The 15,690-nt window shown below is 35.6% G+C and overlaps 1 long non-coding RNA gene across 1 annotated transcript in view; it reads left to right on the top strand.

The window, feature by feature from the left end:
• LOC133240124 (uncharacterized) overlaps positions 1-5,843 on the top strand; it is a 98,347-nt gene extending 92,504 nt beyond the window's left edge. Inside the window, exons 4-5 of the long non-coding RNA XR_009734118.1 lie at positions 3,428-3,487; positions 5,547-5,843. This is a non-coding gene — a long non-coding RNA (uncharacterized LOC133240124). The remainder of the gene's footprint in view (positions 1-3,427; positions 3,488-5,546) is intronic.
• Positions 5,844-15,690: the final 9,847 nt, after the last annotated feature.

The raw sequence follows: 15,690 nt of genomic DNA, 5'->3' as shown, positions 1-15,690 counted from the left end.
CTTGAAAGAGCCATGAGCCTGACATGCTGTTTCCCATTCATCACCCAGCACATAACTCATACCTGGTGCATGATAGGCAAATCAAAATACTCCAAATGAATGAATACATAAAATACCAGCTCACTTTCTAGCCTTGTAAAATAGATGCTTTTATGCACAAAGAAACTTTGATTCGTTAACAGCAGAAAAAGCTCCAAGAATATTATCTCTGTAAATCTCCCTAAACAATATATCACTTTATTTTTATATTTTACCTTACCTTTGACATAGACTTTTCATCTCATGATCCAGAAAGAAAACTGCTTTTTATCAGGAAAGAAAAATGTCCAAAATCTATATAACACTTGACCACATTAAGTTTTAGATTGTATTTATTTTGATGAGAAAGGTTTTCATTGCAATAGCCAACTCTAAAGGGAAAGTTATATTAAATATTACATATACATTTACAATTTAGGATTGAATTCAGTTTTGAATCTTGAAGCAAATTCAAATAGGCTTAGGTTGATATTTCACTGAAACAGTGTATTTGCCAAACCTCTAGTGACCCTAGTCAGCTTTTCCTTCTAAATGCCAGAAAATGCATCAGAGTTTGATTAGAACCTACCTTAACACTGGTGTATATTTCTTAATAATAGAATTATCTTGTTAATAATGAAAATCATTTTGTAACTAATACAGCACTTTTGGAATGAACAATAATACTTCCCTAAAAATGCTTATGTACTACAAACTAGCATGGCATAGCTTGCTTCAGATTTCTGTTTTTGTTATTGGGAAGGTTTTAATATATCTTAATAGTTTCATCAAATAATTATATTAGTTCATATAAATGTCAAATAACAGACCCAAATTATACTTTTATGTCCTCCAAAATTGTTTTCAAAAAAAGACAAAAGAGTCAACTTTTTGTTAGCTAACTTTTCTTATATAAAAATATTTATCCAAAAATAACATCATAATTCTTGCCACAATGAGACACTGTGAAGCTGCCAGTCATTGCCCATGGTATAGAATTGCATGTGAAAAAACTTTCATATTGTAATTTCATGGTTCTTCTTGAACATAGAAAATCTGATTGATTGCAATCATTTACACAGCCAGAGAAGAGAAGAATATTAAAAAAAATTCAAATATATCATTTTAAGCCTCTATCTACAAAGCTTTGGGAAGTGAACTAAAATGAGAAATCCCACACTCCGTCCAGATTGCATAAAGCAGCTGTGAATTCAGATTCCACACTTCATCTTTCATTTTGATGTGCATTCTTTTGATCCCTGGAAAGAAATATATTTATAATTTCCCAAAGAACTGCCTCAGAGGTAAGTGGTATCCAAATATTGTTCTGCAGAGATAAAAAATATACAATGTCAGTGGTATTTGGCTATGGATTGATGATGCATTGCACAAGAATATAGAGACATCATTCCTATAAAACTGGTACAACATGATGGTTTAGGGACTATTTAACCTTTAACACAAATCATTTTTATTTTCCCACTGGAATTTAAGGCATTTTATTCTGTTACATTGCATTTCCTTTTGTTTCCCCATTTTTTCCTGCACTAAATCCATGGAAAATTTTGTCTTCGGCAAGCTGTAAATAAAAGAATAAAGAATGTGACTGCAAGGCAAACAAACTGAAAAAAGATGTAGAACCAATTTCCAGAGAAGTTATATTTTAATGTAAGTAGGCTTAAGTCCATGCCAGCAAAAAATTTTTAAAAATTAGAAATAAATTGGTTCTATGTTTTTTCTGAAGAGTTCTGCCAGATAAACTTAGGTGTAAACAATAACAAATTGACAATACGATAGACAAACATACTGGCAACAGTACATTTTATCCTCATATTCTTCCTACTCAGTGTTATAGAATGTTCTATTAGAATTACTTGAAGGCACATCATTGACAAAAAAGAGAAGAAAATCAGACAATAAAGAGAAGAAAAAGTGATCTTGAAAATTAAAGAAAGGGCAAGTCAGAGATAACTTCATTTCATAAATAATCTGACATCAGTGACAATTTTGAGTCTTCCTTTTGCTCTATTTGGCAAAAACATTTGCATTCCTTTAAGGAGTTCTGCAGAGGTAATGCACATGTCTTTCCTTTGTAACAGAGTAACATTGTAGTTGGTACACAGTGTTAAAGAGAAATAAATAATAAAATGTTTTGAGTTCTGCTGGGATGATAAAAGTGATTTGTATTAAAGGTTAAATAGTCCCTAAACTATAATGTTACAAATTTTATAGGAATGATGTGTGTATATGCTGGAGCATCAGCAGTTAACTGCCAAGAACCATGACATTGTACATTTCTATCTCTACAGAACTGTACTTGGATAGCTGCTGCTGCTAAGTCACTTCAGTCGTGTCCGACTCTGTGCAACCCTATAGACGGCAGCCCACAAGGCTCCCCCATCCCTGGGATTCTCCAAGCAAGAACACTGGAGTGGGTTGCCATTTCCTTCTCCAGTGCATGAAAGTGAAAAGTGAAAGTGAAGTTGCTCAGTCGTGTCCGACTCTTTGCGACCCCATGGACTGTAACCTACCAGGCTCCTCCATCCATGGGATTTTCCAGGCAAGAGTACTGGAGTGGGGTGCCATTGCCTTCTCCATACTTGGATAGCAACTGCCTCTAAACAGATCTTTTCAGATATGGGAGCAATGGATATCTTATCCAATAATGAAATGAGGGATCCTGACCCTAAATGGCACAGTAGATCATTCGTCATAAAGTTCATTGGTGAAGTGTTGATCATCTGACTCCATTTTGTGTTTCATCAATTGTTCAAGCAAGCTAGTTTTTTTTTTTTTTTTTTTTGCATCGAGTGGGGAATAGCTTGATTTAATATAAATTAAGATTTGAAATAATTAACTTTGCCTTTTTCAAAAACATCCTTGAGATGTGGAAGTTTTTCAAAGCTTACTAATTAATTATATTTAGGAGGCAGTTGTATAAAAGGATGCACAGAATTGGCAATTATCTGTTGAAGGCAGGTTATACAAAGTCATCCAAGGAAACTTTAAATATTTTAATTATATTAATGTCAAATGCAAATATGCTCCATACATTCAGAAAAGTCTAACTGGATATTAAATTATTTCTGCATATGGGAAATGTGTCAGACTCCTTAAAATAACTGTAAGAAATATGACTTGATAACCTCTATTTTAATGTAGTTAACTTGTGTTTCTTCCCAAGTGAAGACATTCACAATAAGTAAATAAAAACTTTAGTGGAACATTGGTGTATTATATTAGAATATTTTTCACAAAAGTCCTTACATTTTAAGTACAGTTCTCTTAGACCATAGGTTTCGTAGAGTGTAAAATATGATGTATACATCACTTTGATGAAGCGTAAAAGATTAAGGATATGTTTATATATAACAAACCAAGTTAATTAGTTTCTGATATCACTTTTCAGAATGATAAAAGCCCATTTTTAGGTATCCTTAAGTCTGCGATCTACATCATGATGTGCAGGGTGAGTTATATACATTCTTTCCAAATTTTCCTGATCATTAGCTTGGAAGTTATCAGTTGATTTAACTTTAGATCTAGAAGCAGATGATGAGATGAGAGGCATATAATACAAATGAGTGAAATAGATTGGTTGTTAAAAAAAAAAGTCAACTGCCATATCACAAACATCCAAACTCTGTGTGTTCTAAAATAGGCTGTAATTATATTGTAACAAAAAAAGGAGGTTACTGGAAAATTTGAGATCAAAATCTCAAAAAAAAAAAAAAAATTCCATCATTATCATTTCCTTTGATTTGCAAGGTAAACCTGAGACCCCCTGCCTCTGTTATCAAGCTTAGGTCTCTTACTTTATTTACACTGTGCTGTGCTTTCACATTGAATGAAACTTGGCTTTCAACCTCTTAACAGCAGTAATATTTAATTTTATTCAGTTTCTTACTGGAAAACAGATACTTCCATAAAACTAAGATACTTCCCTACACAGAATTTTTACATCACAGCTTTTATATTTAGAATAGCTATTACAAAGTTTTCTGCAAGACTCAGACATTTCAACATTGCTGCCTTTAATGTTTAAACCTGCATTGCTCCATGATAAAATTTCTAACTCTAGCTCTTAACTCTAGTCATATTATATGACTGAACACTGTGGGGTCATTGTTATCAGTTTTAAGTCTGAAATTGTATTTTTCTTTCCTTCTTTTAAAAAGATATTTTAGGAGTTATTTAGACAATCCTGTTAAGTTCCAGAAGAAGGTGATTTCTGATTAGTAATATAAGCCAGGTTAGTCTTTGACAAAGGGTTTCCAAAGGCATAATTTCACAAGAAATTGAGCATGTAAATCATACACTATTTCTTGCTACATAGTATTTTATAAGGTACTTAGAAGATGAATAATAACAAAGGGATAATGTCATTGATTCCATCTTTACTTGGAAGCTAAGATGTGTTTTTATCTTAGATGATAGAAACTCATTGCATGTCACATCTCAATGAGGTTGTTCAGGATCAAATAACAAATCAACTAACTTCCAGGCAGTTCAGTAGACAATGGCGAAGCCAAGGAAACATATGCAGATGACTAGCTTAATCTTCCTCTACAGCAGGAGTTCCATTTAAACTTCTTACTTAAAGCAGATCAAGGTGAATGATGAGGGTTAACTACTTTGTCATCACAACATGTTTCTAAATACTATTTAAGAGATACATTAAGTCCGAAATTAACTGATCACCTTTGGAACATTGCCTTGAGTCATTTTCCTTGGCAATTGTATATTAAACCTTTCCAGAATGGTCCAACATACAGGCATACATATAAATACACTCACACACAAAATCAGGTTGTGAGGGAATTGTGGTCATGAACCTCATGTCCATAAGTTCCAAACCACATCACAATTCCCCTGATAATGCATCACAAATACGTGACATCAGCAGGTGAAAACAACACAGGTCAGTTTCGTTTCTTATTTGTTTTTTGCTTAATTCAAACTGGGTGTGTTCTGGGTATGTTCAGCCATACTTTATATATTTTCAGCATTCTGGGCAATAAGCATTTAAGTTAATCTAATATTTGCCAATATTTGCTGCATTTCTATATTTTTTCTTCATATAATATCTCCAAACTAATCAGTTTAGAAAAGTATTGATATAAAAAAAATTGTTTTCATTCATGATATAACTGCCTCTCAGACTAGCAATACTTCCATTAACAAATAAACCCTCTTACACTTTTAGTCTTTTCCTTTCAGTTCATTCTTTTTCATGACATGTCATTTCTTAATGTAACTCATCACTATGACTGTTGTTTAAAACTGGTGCCTCGAACTGCACTGTTTTAACACAGATGTACTTGGTTTGCATGTTAAATACGTAAGAATATTATTTAGTTCCACTCACTAAATAATGCGTAGTTTTCCTAAAACATTCATCTTCTTGGTTTAACATTTATAAATTTTCTTTTGTTAGAAACACTTATACAGAAGAATATTATGTATTTTTTAAAAGAAATCTTGTAAGCACAGTGACAAATGGAAATACTGTTTAATTTTGGTGTCAGGAGGAGGAGGCAGGAAGAAATTACGGGAACTGTGATCAACTACAGATCAGCCAGTGATCAGTTCTACACAACCATGGCCAAGAGAAGATGTTGGCTTTCAGTTTGGAGCTCTTCCAGTTTTCCAAATGAACCTGGGATTTGCAATTTTGACCTGGTATCTCATGATTTTTGAGTGTTGATTCAAAATTGTTTGATTTCTGTGGACGAAACTAAACATGATAAAACCTGGATCTGACTCAAGACCAGTGTCTTTGATGTCTAAGCACCCCAAACCAGCCTCTATCTTTTTATTAACGAGGAAACTAAGATTCAGAAAAATGAGGTGATTTGCCCAAACACACAGGTTGAGGTCATCAAGAAATAAACTATGATACAAGAGGATATAATGGGATATACCACACTTAAAATATGTTTAACATTAATATTTTCACTGTGATTCACTTCTAAATCAAGCCGTAAACATTAACGAACACCAAAGATGTAAACTCTACTGAAATAACACAGATCACAATCTGTCTTGGGTTATTTCAAATTCAACCTGAATGCAGGTTTAGGACAGAGAATTTCTGAATATTTTTGCAGTTGTAGAAGGAAAAAGGCAGAACTCCCAATTACATTTTAAACTAAATGCCTTATGGAAAAGTAAATTTTTAAACGTGCAATTACTCCTTGACTTCAGATGGGCATTAACAACTAGCATGGGCCCAAAATTCAGCAGGACTAAATTGTGTTAACTGGCCCTTTGGACAGCATCACTGTTAAAACCTAGCTGCCTGGTTCCACCCTCTGACATTTAAACAGCAAGGCCAAAAGAATCTCATTTAAAAATGAAATGCATTTGGTAAACATTCAGGAGAGCCAAGGCCAGCTGGAAAATGGAGTTCTGTTGATTTTGCCAAACTGATTTTGGTGAGCAGATGAAAAGGTTATAAACAGGTATTTCTTCTCTCTCAGTATTACTGTCTCAAAAATATGTTACTTTTCTAGGCTAAAGTAAGTAAAATTGTGTCTTGACATAAAATATAGTGTAAACTGTGTGTGTTTAAAGACAGTGAAAAACTACTGGATACCTTTAGGTTAATTAGTTTAAAAGTTTTAAATGCTAAATACCTAACATATAGCCTTTCAAAATTGCCTTTTCCTCAGCACATAAAATAAGGTTAAAGTGTTGTTAAGAGAATGCTTTTAAAATCAATAACTGGCACTCAATAAATTCCTCTATTCTTCCTGCAATTAGAAATGTCTAAAAAGAGGGGCAGCAAATCTCAGCATCATTCTTTCTTCCTAAATATACCACGTTAAACTCTGCCCTACAATTTGACATAAAAGGAGATCCTGAGGCATAAAGATGTCAGCCCAGTTATAGCTCCTTCTGTACTGAGGTATTTTTCCCAAGCACGAAATTCTCTTTAAATTAATATGTCCCATGAATGCATGTGGGGAAATGGAAACAAGTAAGAATTATACACTGTAGTCAACTCTCCTCAACTGCACACGATAAGGCCGAGGCATGAATTTTTAAATCACACTGTAGCTTTGTCTTTGGAAAACACCTCACACTAGATATAATTCACCCCGGATATTGGGGTGTAAAGATTTGGTGATGATATTTCTGTAGGGTGACAAAGCCCTGTGAGGAGAGGATCTGAATTTTTGTTGCATTCCTTCTGATATCCCCTACTTACAGCTCTTTTTGTTTCAAAGACTATCTTGGCACTAGTGGTAAAGAATCTGCCTGCCATTGTGGGAGATGCAAGAGACATGGGTTAGATCCCCAGGTCAGGAAGATGCTCTGGAAGAAGAAATGGCAGCCTGCTCCAATATTCTTGTCTGGATAATCCCATGAACAGAAGAGCCTGGAGGGCTACAGTTCATGGGGTTGCAAAAAGTTGGACACCACTGAGCACACACACACACACACACACACACACACGAACACACACCCATCCTGGCTGACTTAGCCGTTCAACAAGCATTTCTTGAGTGCCTGCAAAGGGCAGGGGCTCTTTTAGTTACTGCGCACACAGCAGTGAACAAAAAGGACCACATTCTCCCCCCGAAGGGCTAACATTCTTGTGGGGAAAGACAGATTTAAAACACACTCACACAAGGACAGTAGACACATACAGATCACATGGCCACAACTGCAATGGACAAAAATCAAATTTGGTCAAAAGATGGAGCGAGCTGATGTTGATCTTTGAAAATAGGAGCTAAAATTTTACTTTTCTGAGCATTTTATCAAGAATCCTTAATCACAGTATAAATACCTTCATTTCTATACCTTTTCCATCTTGCTCTTCATCTCAGTAATGGGTCTTAAGTTATATGTTAGGATAAAACGTCTTGAAGAATAAAGAGCCTAGACTACTTGGTGTTACAGTTCAGTCATCAGGATGCTGCAGTTTACTTCGAGGAACCACTTCCGCCCTGGTATCGTCTTTCCTGGCAGATGTTCATCCTAATAAATCAACAGTCTTCATGTCGTGCACACATTATGGTCGGGGTCGGGGGTTGTTCTCATTCATTCTTCTGCCACTAAGTCATACATCACCTTATCAGTCGTCCACTTGATGTAGGTGAGTAAGAATGCTTTTCTGAGGCTCAAGTTGAGATCGGAGGCTCTATTAGTCAAGTGGAAAGAATCCTCCAGAGTGAAATCATCCTCATCCTCATCCTCACTATTAAACCGATGAAAGTGATTTTGCACTTGAATAGTGCAGCTGGGCTCTTTGGAGAATATTAACACACAAAGTATATGAGAGACTGAACAGTGTGCTTCTGTTCAGTGAAATACAGCTTGTAGAATGCTTAATCCAGGACATGTGCAACACCAAGAAAAACAATTATTTTTACATATATATACATCAAAAACATATATAGAACTTCTAGACATCTTTATTTAGATTAGGTGTAGATTATAACTGAATTGGCTCTGAATGGTATTAAGTACCTCACTTTTGCTTCATAACTTGCTTTTTAGCTATGTCTGTCTTAGTCACTTTATAGGAATTTTTAATTGTGTGACAGAGGAACAAGATTCAAAAGTATCTTTCCATCAGGGGAAAAAAAAAAACCTACTACTTAAAAAAAAAAAAAACTAAGGGTATTAGAGGGTTTTTAATCAGCACATTTCTAACAATTCACAGTTACCTAAGAGTAAAAAAGAAAAACTACATATTGTATATCGAGACAAAGTTTAGACAGAATTTAAAGGGATTTAAAAAGATGCAAGGATAGTCCTTTGAGCAAACTCTGGAAGATAGTGGAAGACAGAGGAGCTGGGTGTCTACAGTCCATAGTGTTGTGAAGAGTCAGACACGACTTAGTGACTGAACCACAAAGGATAGTTCACATATGGACGGATGCAGAGTAAATCTTAAAATGTGTCTGTCTGCATGTATATACATGTGTGTGTATCTGTGTGTGTGGGTATCCATGACTGCAGGTTTGTAAGACAGGTCAATTTGTGGATCACTCCTTCTAAAGGCAATATATATACCAATGTGGGGTTTTATTATTATTAATGAGTCAGATCATGAGATTGTATACAGGTAGGAAGCAGGATTGTAAAAGATTAATTAGCTCATTATTTCAGATAGATTCTCAGGAAAGAATGGAGATAAGATATCTCCAACACCTTTATCTTGAAATTTGTAATACTTTAAATGGAAGGGAGTGGATATTTACCAGGAAAAGGACTGATGGAAAAGAAGGGGACCAAGATAGCTAATGACCACCGAATGTTCTTATATTATTTGAAAACTAATATACTGATTTCTGTTGTGTGATTTTGTCACATTGCAATTCTCACATATTAGTGACTCATTATTTAACCTCTGCTCCCTGACCAATGAAACAGGGGCAAACTTGACCATGTTTTACTTTTGTTCAAACTGCAGGAAGTCTCATTAATAGTAAATGAGGAAACTAGTTCACTAAAGCTGAGAATGCTCAGAGAGCAGAGAAAATGAGCTTGGTTAAGCTCCAGTTGGGCTAAGCCTGTAGCATTAGGGAAAGCATTCATTTCTTTACAGACAATATATTAGGAGGGCAAGAGAGAAGACAGTAGCAAAAAAATCACCTTAACACTGCTCAAGATTTACTTAAAAATCATTGATTTTGAGGGGGAGAGGGGAACTCAAGACTTGTTGCTATTCATTCAACAATCTTTTCCGGAAATCTAAAATCATGCCATGCAGTCCCATCATTTCATGGCAAGCAGATGGGGAAAAAGTGGAAGCAGTGACAGATTTTATTTCCCTCAGCTCCAAAATCACTATGGATAGTGACTGCAGCCATGAACTAAGATGCATGCTCTTTGGAAGGAAACCTATGACAAACCTAGATAGCATATTAAGCAGAGACATCATTTTGACAACAAAGGTCCGTCTAGTCAAAGCTATGTTTTTTCCACTAGTCATGTATGGATGTGAGAGTTAGACCATAAAGAAGGCTGAGCACCAAAAAAACTGATGCTTTTGAATTGCGGTGCTTGAGAAGACTCTTGAAAATCCCTTGGACAGCAAGATCAAACCAGTCCATACTAAAGGAAATCAACCTTGAATATTCATTGGAAGGAATGATACTGAAGCTATCGCTCCAATACTTTGGTCAACTGATGTGAAGGGCCAATGCCCTGAAAAAGACTGACGAAGGGAAAGATTGAAGGCAGGAGGAGAAGGGGGCGACAGAGGATGAGATGGTTGGATGACATCGTCGATTCAATGGAAATGAATATGAGCAAACTCCAGGAGATAGTGAAGGACAGGGGAGCCTGGTGTGTTGCAGTCCATGGGTCACCAAGAGTCAGATACAACTTAGTGACTGAACAACAAAATCTCTACTGGACAGATTTCTATCTCTGCCATGGTATTTCCAGCTTACACTAAGTAGTAAATATTATCCCAAAGTAGACAGAAAAAAGGAATCTAACATATGTACATTCAGTTCAGATCCTAGTCTCTGAGGTTTATGTTCACTTCAACTTCCATATAGAAATGTTTTGAGTAAATGAGTATTTACCTTTTGAGTTAATTATTTTTATACTGATTCAACTCTATTGAATCTCAAGTTTTCTAAGCATTCTATGTTATGATGTAGTCCTCTGGGTACCTATACAAGTTCACAGCCTTTGGAATTCAAGCATGACTTTCAGCCACACAATTCTGCTGCCTTATAACCCTCTATAAATTTAGAGCCTTTTCCAAGATTTCTTCAGAAAGCTCAGACATCTAATCAGTTTCCCTTTGGAGAATGTGACTCAACAGTTCAAGGGGATAGAGATGTTACAAGTATTCAGGTCAGCTTGGTGACTACCCAGGCCCTAACAGTATATCATATACCCAGAAAAGTTTAGAACTTCCATAAAACTTTAAGATTCTTGGTTTTATTTCTCCCACAATGTTTTTAGCCCTCCTCCAAAGCTTGTAATAAAATTTAATATGAGAAAAGAAGAAAGGGTAGGAAACTAAACAAACTGAGACCAGGGATTTCAAAAAGTTAGCCTTATTTAAGAGGACAAGGATTTGTTACCCAACTAATAATTTTACTGAAAGCACAATGACCAAAATTAACTTCTACCTTTGCTAGTTATGAATGTGAATACCTGAAGACTGATCCTCAGCTGCAATATTCTCTTAAAGTATTTTCAGTGGAGTATTGTAAAATATCTATAAACGATGTTATTAAATTGCCCTCATTGTTTGCAACTCCCACAGAAATAAACTACAAAGAAATGCACTTTAGGCATATTAGCAGAACTTTATTATCTAAAACCCATAGAATTTCCAAGCATATAGAATTGAGAATTTTAAGTTTAGCTTCAAAAACACTACTCATGTCACCAAGAAAACCAATGTGGTGGCCTCTGAGTAGATTAATCACAAAACGAGAGATTGGTAATGAACAAAATAGCTTACAAATAAATAATAGCTCATCGTTGAGATAGAAGTGCTATTAGGGTATTTTGCACACTGTTTTCCCGTGTTGGTAGAATTCACATTGAGTGATGAACACTCTGCTGTTAAAACCAACTGATTAACCTATTTTATGAAGATGTGTATCTTTAATTGCACTTAATTGATAATCCTATCTTGACTGAGAAGTGTAAACTTTAATAACATGGAAACATTCCAGAATCCTGGAATGCATAGGGCTTTTCTTTTGTTTTTGTTTTGTTTTTCCCTACATGCAGAGTGAAAGAATACTGCATCTAATCCAAAAAGAAAAAGAAGTGTGATCTCAAGGAAGTGCATTTTATTGGTTATAGCAAAGGAAGGGGAATGTTCAAGCCCAATGGCTCACACCACTTGGTCCTGATACACATGAACTTCACTGAGGAAAGAGTGAGTATGAGGTAATACCACCGTAAATGATTGCTTGAATCAGCCCAGGATTACAGAAGCTTGGATTGTATAAAAAGAGAAAGCCCTGTAAAAGTGAGGCAAGCTCTTAAGGTAATTGAGGATTTTCCACTGGACAGAAGCTTTATGTAACACATGGCTTTAAATCATCTCAGTTTGGAATTTTGTCTAGCTAATAACTACAGATCAAAGCAGCTTCCAAATTTTTCACTATTACAAACAGAATTAAAGGGGCTAATGGAACGTACACAATTAAAGAGGCTTCCATCCAACCTTGTACAGCGTCACGAGCAGGAGAGGGTGTTTGTTACAAATAGCTAAAAAGCTTTTAAATGTATTTCTCGTCTGAATATTGAAATCAATATTGATCCATACGTTTAAGAAAGACAAATCAACAATAGGTTTAATTAAGACCGTTAACATAGATGAGTAGAGTTTCCAGGATTTATTCTTGCCCGTTTTGGGAATGCCTAATATTAAAGACGGAGTGGAAAATGTAATACCATTTATATGGTAAATTTGCTATTTTTCCAAAATGCCTTCTGACCTCAATATAGAAAGTTTAGAATACTCTTATCATCCTCCTTCTTTCACAGGGAGATTAAGAAATGTGCTTCAAGTCACACAGCTGGGATGTAGCCACCAAGCTATCAGTCCTATGGAAGGCTATGTCACTTTTTATTTTTAACTTAGTAATAAAGAGAAACTTGTAATCAAAATAAAATTAATAGTAACAGTTCTATTATGGCCAAATCTACATCAACATTTTCAAAGATTTTACTTGTTTTTAACTTAAAGTTGAACAAAATTAATAGATAATACTAGAAGGCAGGTACCCTGCTCAGTGACTCGCATCATCATTTCATTTCACCAGAAACACTTCATGAGAAATCATCTCGGTGTTAGAGTTGAGGTAATTCTGAAGGAGATCAGCCCTGGTTGTTCTTTGGAGGGAATGATGCTGAAGATGAAACTCCAGTACTTTGGCCACCTCATGCGAAGAGTTGACTCATTGGAAAAGACTGATGCTGGGAGGGACTGGGGACAGGAGGAGAAGGGGACGGCAGAGGATGAGATGGCTGGATGGCATCACTGTCTCGATGGACATGAGTCTGAGTGAATTCTGGGAGTTGGTGACGGACAGGGAGGTCTGGCATGCTGCGATTCATGGGGTCGCAGAGTTGGACACGACTGAGTGACTGAACTGAACTGAACTGAACCATAGCATGGACAGGGTAAACCCTGTGATGAGCCCAATAAGCAGTCTGTTAGGAGTTCACCCCGACCCAGGAGGCCACGTCGGCAGGGGCTCAGAGCACAGGCTCTGCAGACGGACGCTGGGGTCTCACCTCTGCCACTCGTCACCTATGGGGCATCTGTCAAGTTCGTGACTTTGGCTTCAATTTTCTCTTCAGTAAATTAGGGTAATGGCTTCAAAGGTTTATTATAAATATTAATCATACTAATATTGTTAAGATGCCATAAAAAAGGATTGGTAAATCAACATAGGACATCTCTGAATTTTCAAAATAGCATTTTCCTTTATATTTTACAATACTGCCCCTTTCCTGTCTTCCCAGAGTGGTTTGTTTTTGCTAAATATATCATCTATTGGCCCTCCCTGATAGCTCAGTTGGTAAAGAATCTGCCTGCAATGCAGGAGACCCTGGTTTGATTCCTGGGTTAGGAAGATCCCCAGGAGAAGGGATAGGCTACCCACTGCAGTATTCTTGGGCTTCCCTTGTGGTTTAGTTGGTAAAGAATCCACTTGGGTTGGGAAGATACCCTGGAGAAGGGAAAGGCTACCCACTCCAGTATTCTGGCCTGGAAAATCTCATCAATTGTATAGTCAGTGGGGTCACAGAGTTGGACACTACTGAGCAACTTTCACTTTCATCATTTATTAAGTATGTGTAGGAACCAACTTGGGAATTTATATCTTGCTAAGAGTTGATTTTTTTTTGTTGTTGTTGTTAAATGAAACTCATTTAAGAGACAGTTTGTGCAACTGATGAAAATAATATAAAAGGAAGATTCTAATGTGTAAACCTGACAAACCATCAACTTCAAAAACATGTACAAGAGAAAGCCCACTTTTTCTTTTTAGCAAAAATTAAAATATTACATCAGAATTTATTTAAGAACTATACAAGTACCTATAAACTCACAAGAATGACTTAATAGATTTTTAAAGTAATTCTTATTTAAAATAGGATTTTCCCAAGATTACAAACCCTAGCCTCTATTATTCCCCTTAAAATATTTTTCAAAAAGTTGTATCATGAATTAATGTTAACCTGACATTTATATAATTTCTATTTGAAAATAGGATTTATATTTTTAAGAAATTTCCAGAAGAAACCTAGGAATTATTCTCACCAAAAGACACAGAAATAAAATAGGATTGCTGGATGCAATTTTGTCTACAAAAGCCTTATTTTTTATCTATAAAAATTATGCCAACAAATTACATATATTTCAATTGTTTGTTCAGAAATGTATTTGATTGCTATACATGGTAAATAAGTTCCTCATTGTACAAACTCATGTATCTTGCACTGCAGGCAAATTCTTTACCATCTGAGCCACCAGGGAAGATAATGCAATATAGCATAATTCAAGAATATGTCTTTATAACATAGACAAAATACAAAGCCTAAAATATATCATTAGAACATAGACTAAAGCTCAGGATTTATTTTAATTCTCTAATTCTAGCATAATAAAGGAGAACTTTCTAACCTAATATGGTATTTTTGTATTTACTTAGTCCATAGGTCTAAACTAAGTTACATGACTAGTATCAGGCAATTCCCTTTTACATATAATCACAGATTGGCATAGGAAGCAGTACATCCTATAAATATTTAAGCACATGAAATGAAAGTGAACTTAATAGTGTTTCAACCAAGTAATAAAGGTATGATATATTGATAAATATAATGTACTAAGCAGATTACAGATATATTTCATTTTACTCAACAGATGCCTAAAATCTTGTATGTAAATCACATTTTTTGTCCAAACTGAACCATAATTTAAACACAATTGAAGAACTTGTAGAAAGTTCTGCTTTGCCTCTCACTTCCCTTTCTTCCTCTTAAGGTAAAACTGCATGTAACTGCAAAAAAGGAAAAAAAAAAAAAAAACTAGAAAAAACTCTCAAAATACTTTCATCTCTTCTCATGTTGCAGAGAAGAGGAGGAAACATTACAACGGAAAGGCAAAATCAAAACTATTTTTAAGTGGAATTGCATGAACCACTACCAGATCGTGGTCACAACAAAAGGATAAGAAACCAGAAGGGAAAGAGACACGTGTACCCCAATGTTCATCGCAGCACTGTTTATAATAGCCAAGACATGGAAGCAACCTAGATGTCCATCAGCAGATGAATGGATAAGAAAGCTGTGGTACATATACACAATGGAGTATTACTCAGCCATTAAAAAGAATACATTTGAATCAGTTCTAATGAGGTGGATGAAACTGGAGCCTATTATACAGAGTGAAGTAAGCCAGAAGGAAAAACATAAATACAGTATACTAACGCATATATATGGAATTTAGAAAGATGGTAACAATAACCCGGTGTACGAGACAGCAAAAGAGACACTGATGTATAGAACAGTCTTATGGACTTTGTGGGAGAGGGAGAGGGTGGGAAGATTTGGGAGAATGGCATTGAAACATGTAAAATATCATGTAGGAAACGAGTTGCCTGACCAGGTTCGATGCACGATGTTGGATGCTTGGGGCTGGTGCACTGGGACGACCCA

Source organism: Bos javanicus, chromosome 27 (genome assembly GCF_032452875.1).
Source record: "Bos javanicus breed banteng chromosome 27, ARS-OSU_banteng_1.0, whole genome shotgun sequence".
NCBI lineage: Eukaryota > Metazoa > Chordata > Mammalia > Artiodactyla > Bovidae > Bos > Bos javanicus.
Note: the sequence above shows the minus strand (reverse complement) of the source record. Positions and strands in the feature narration are given on the sequence as shown.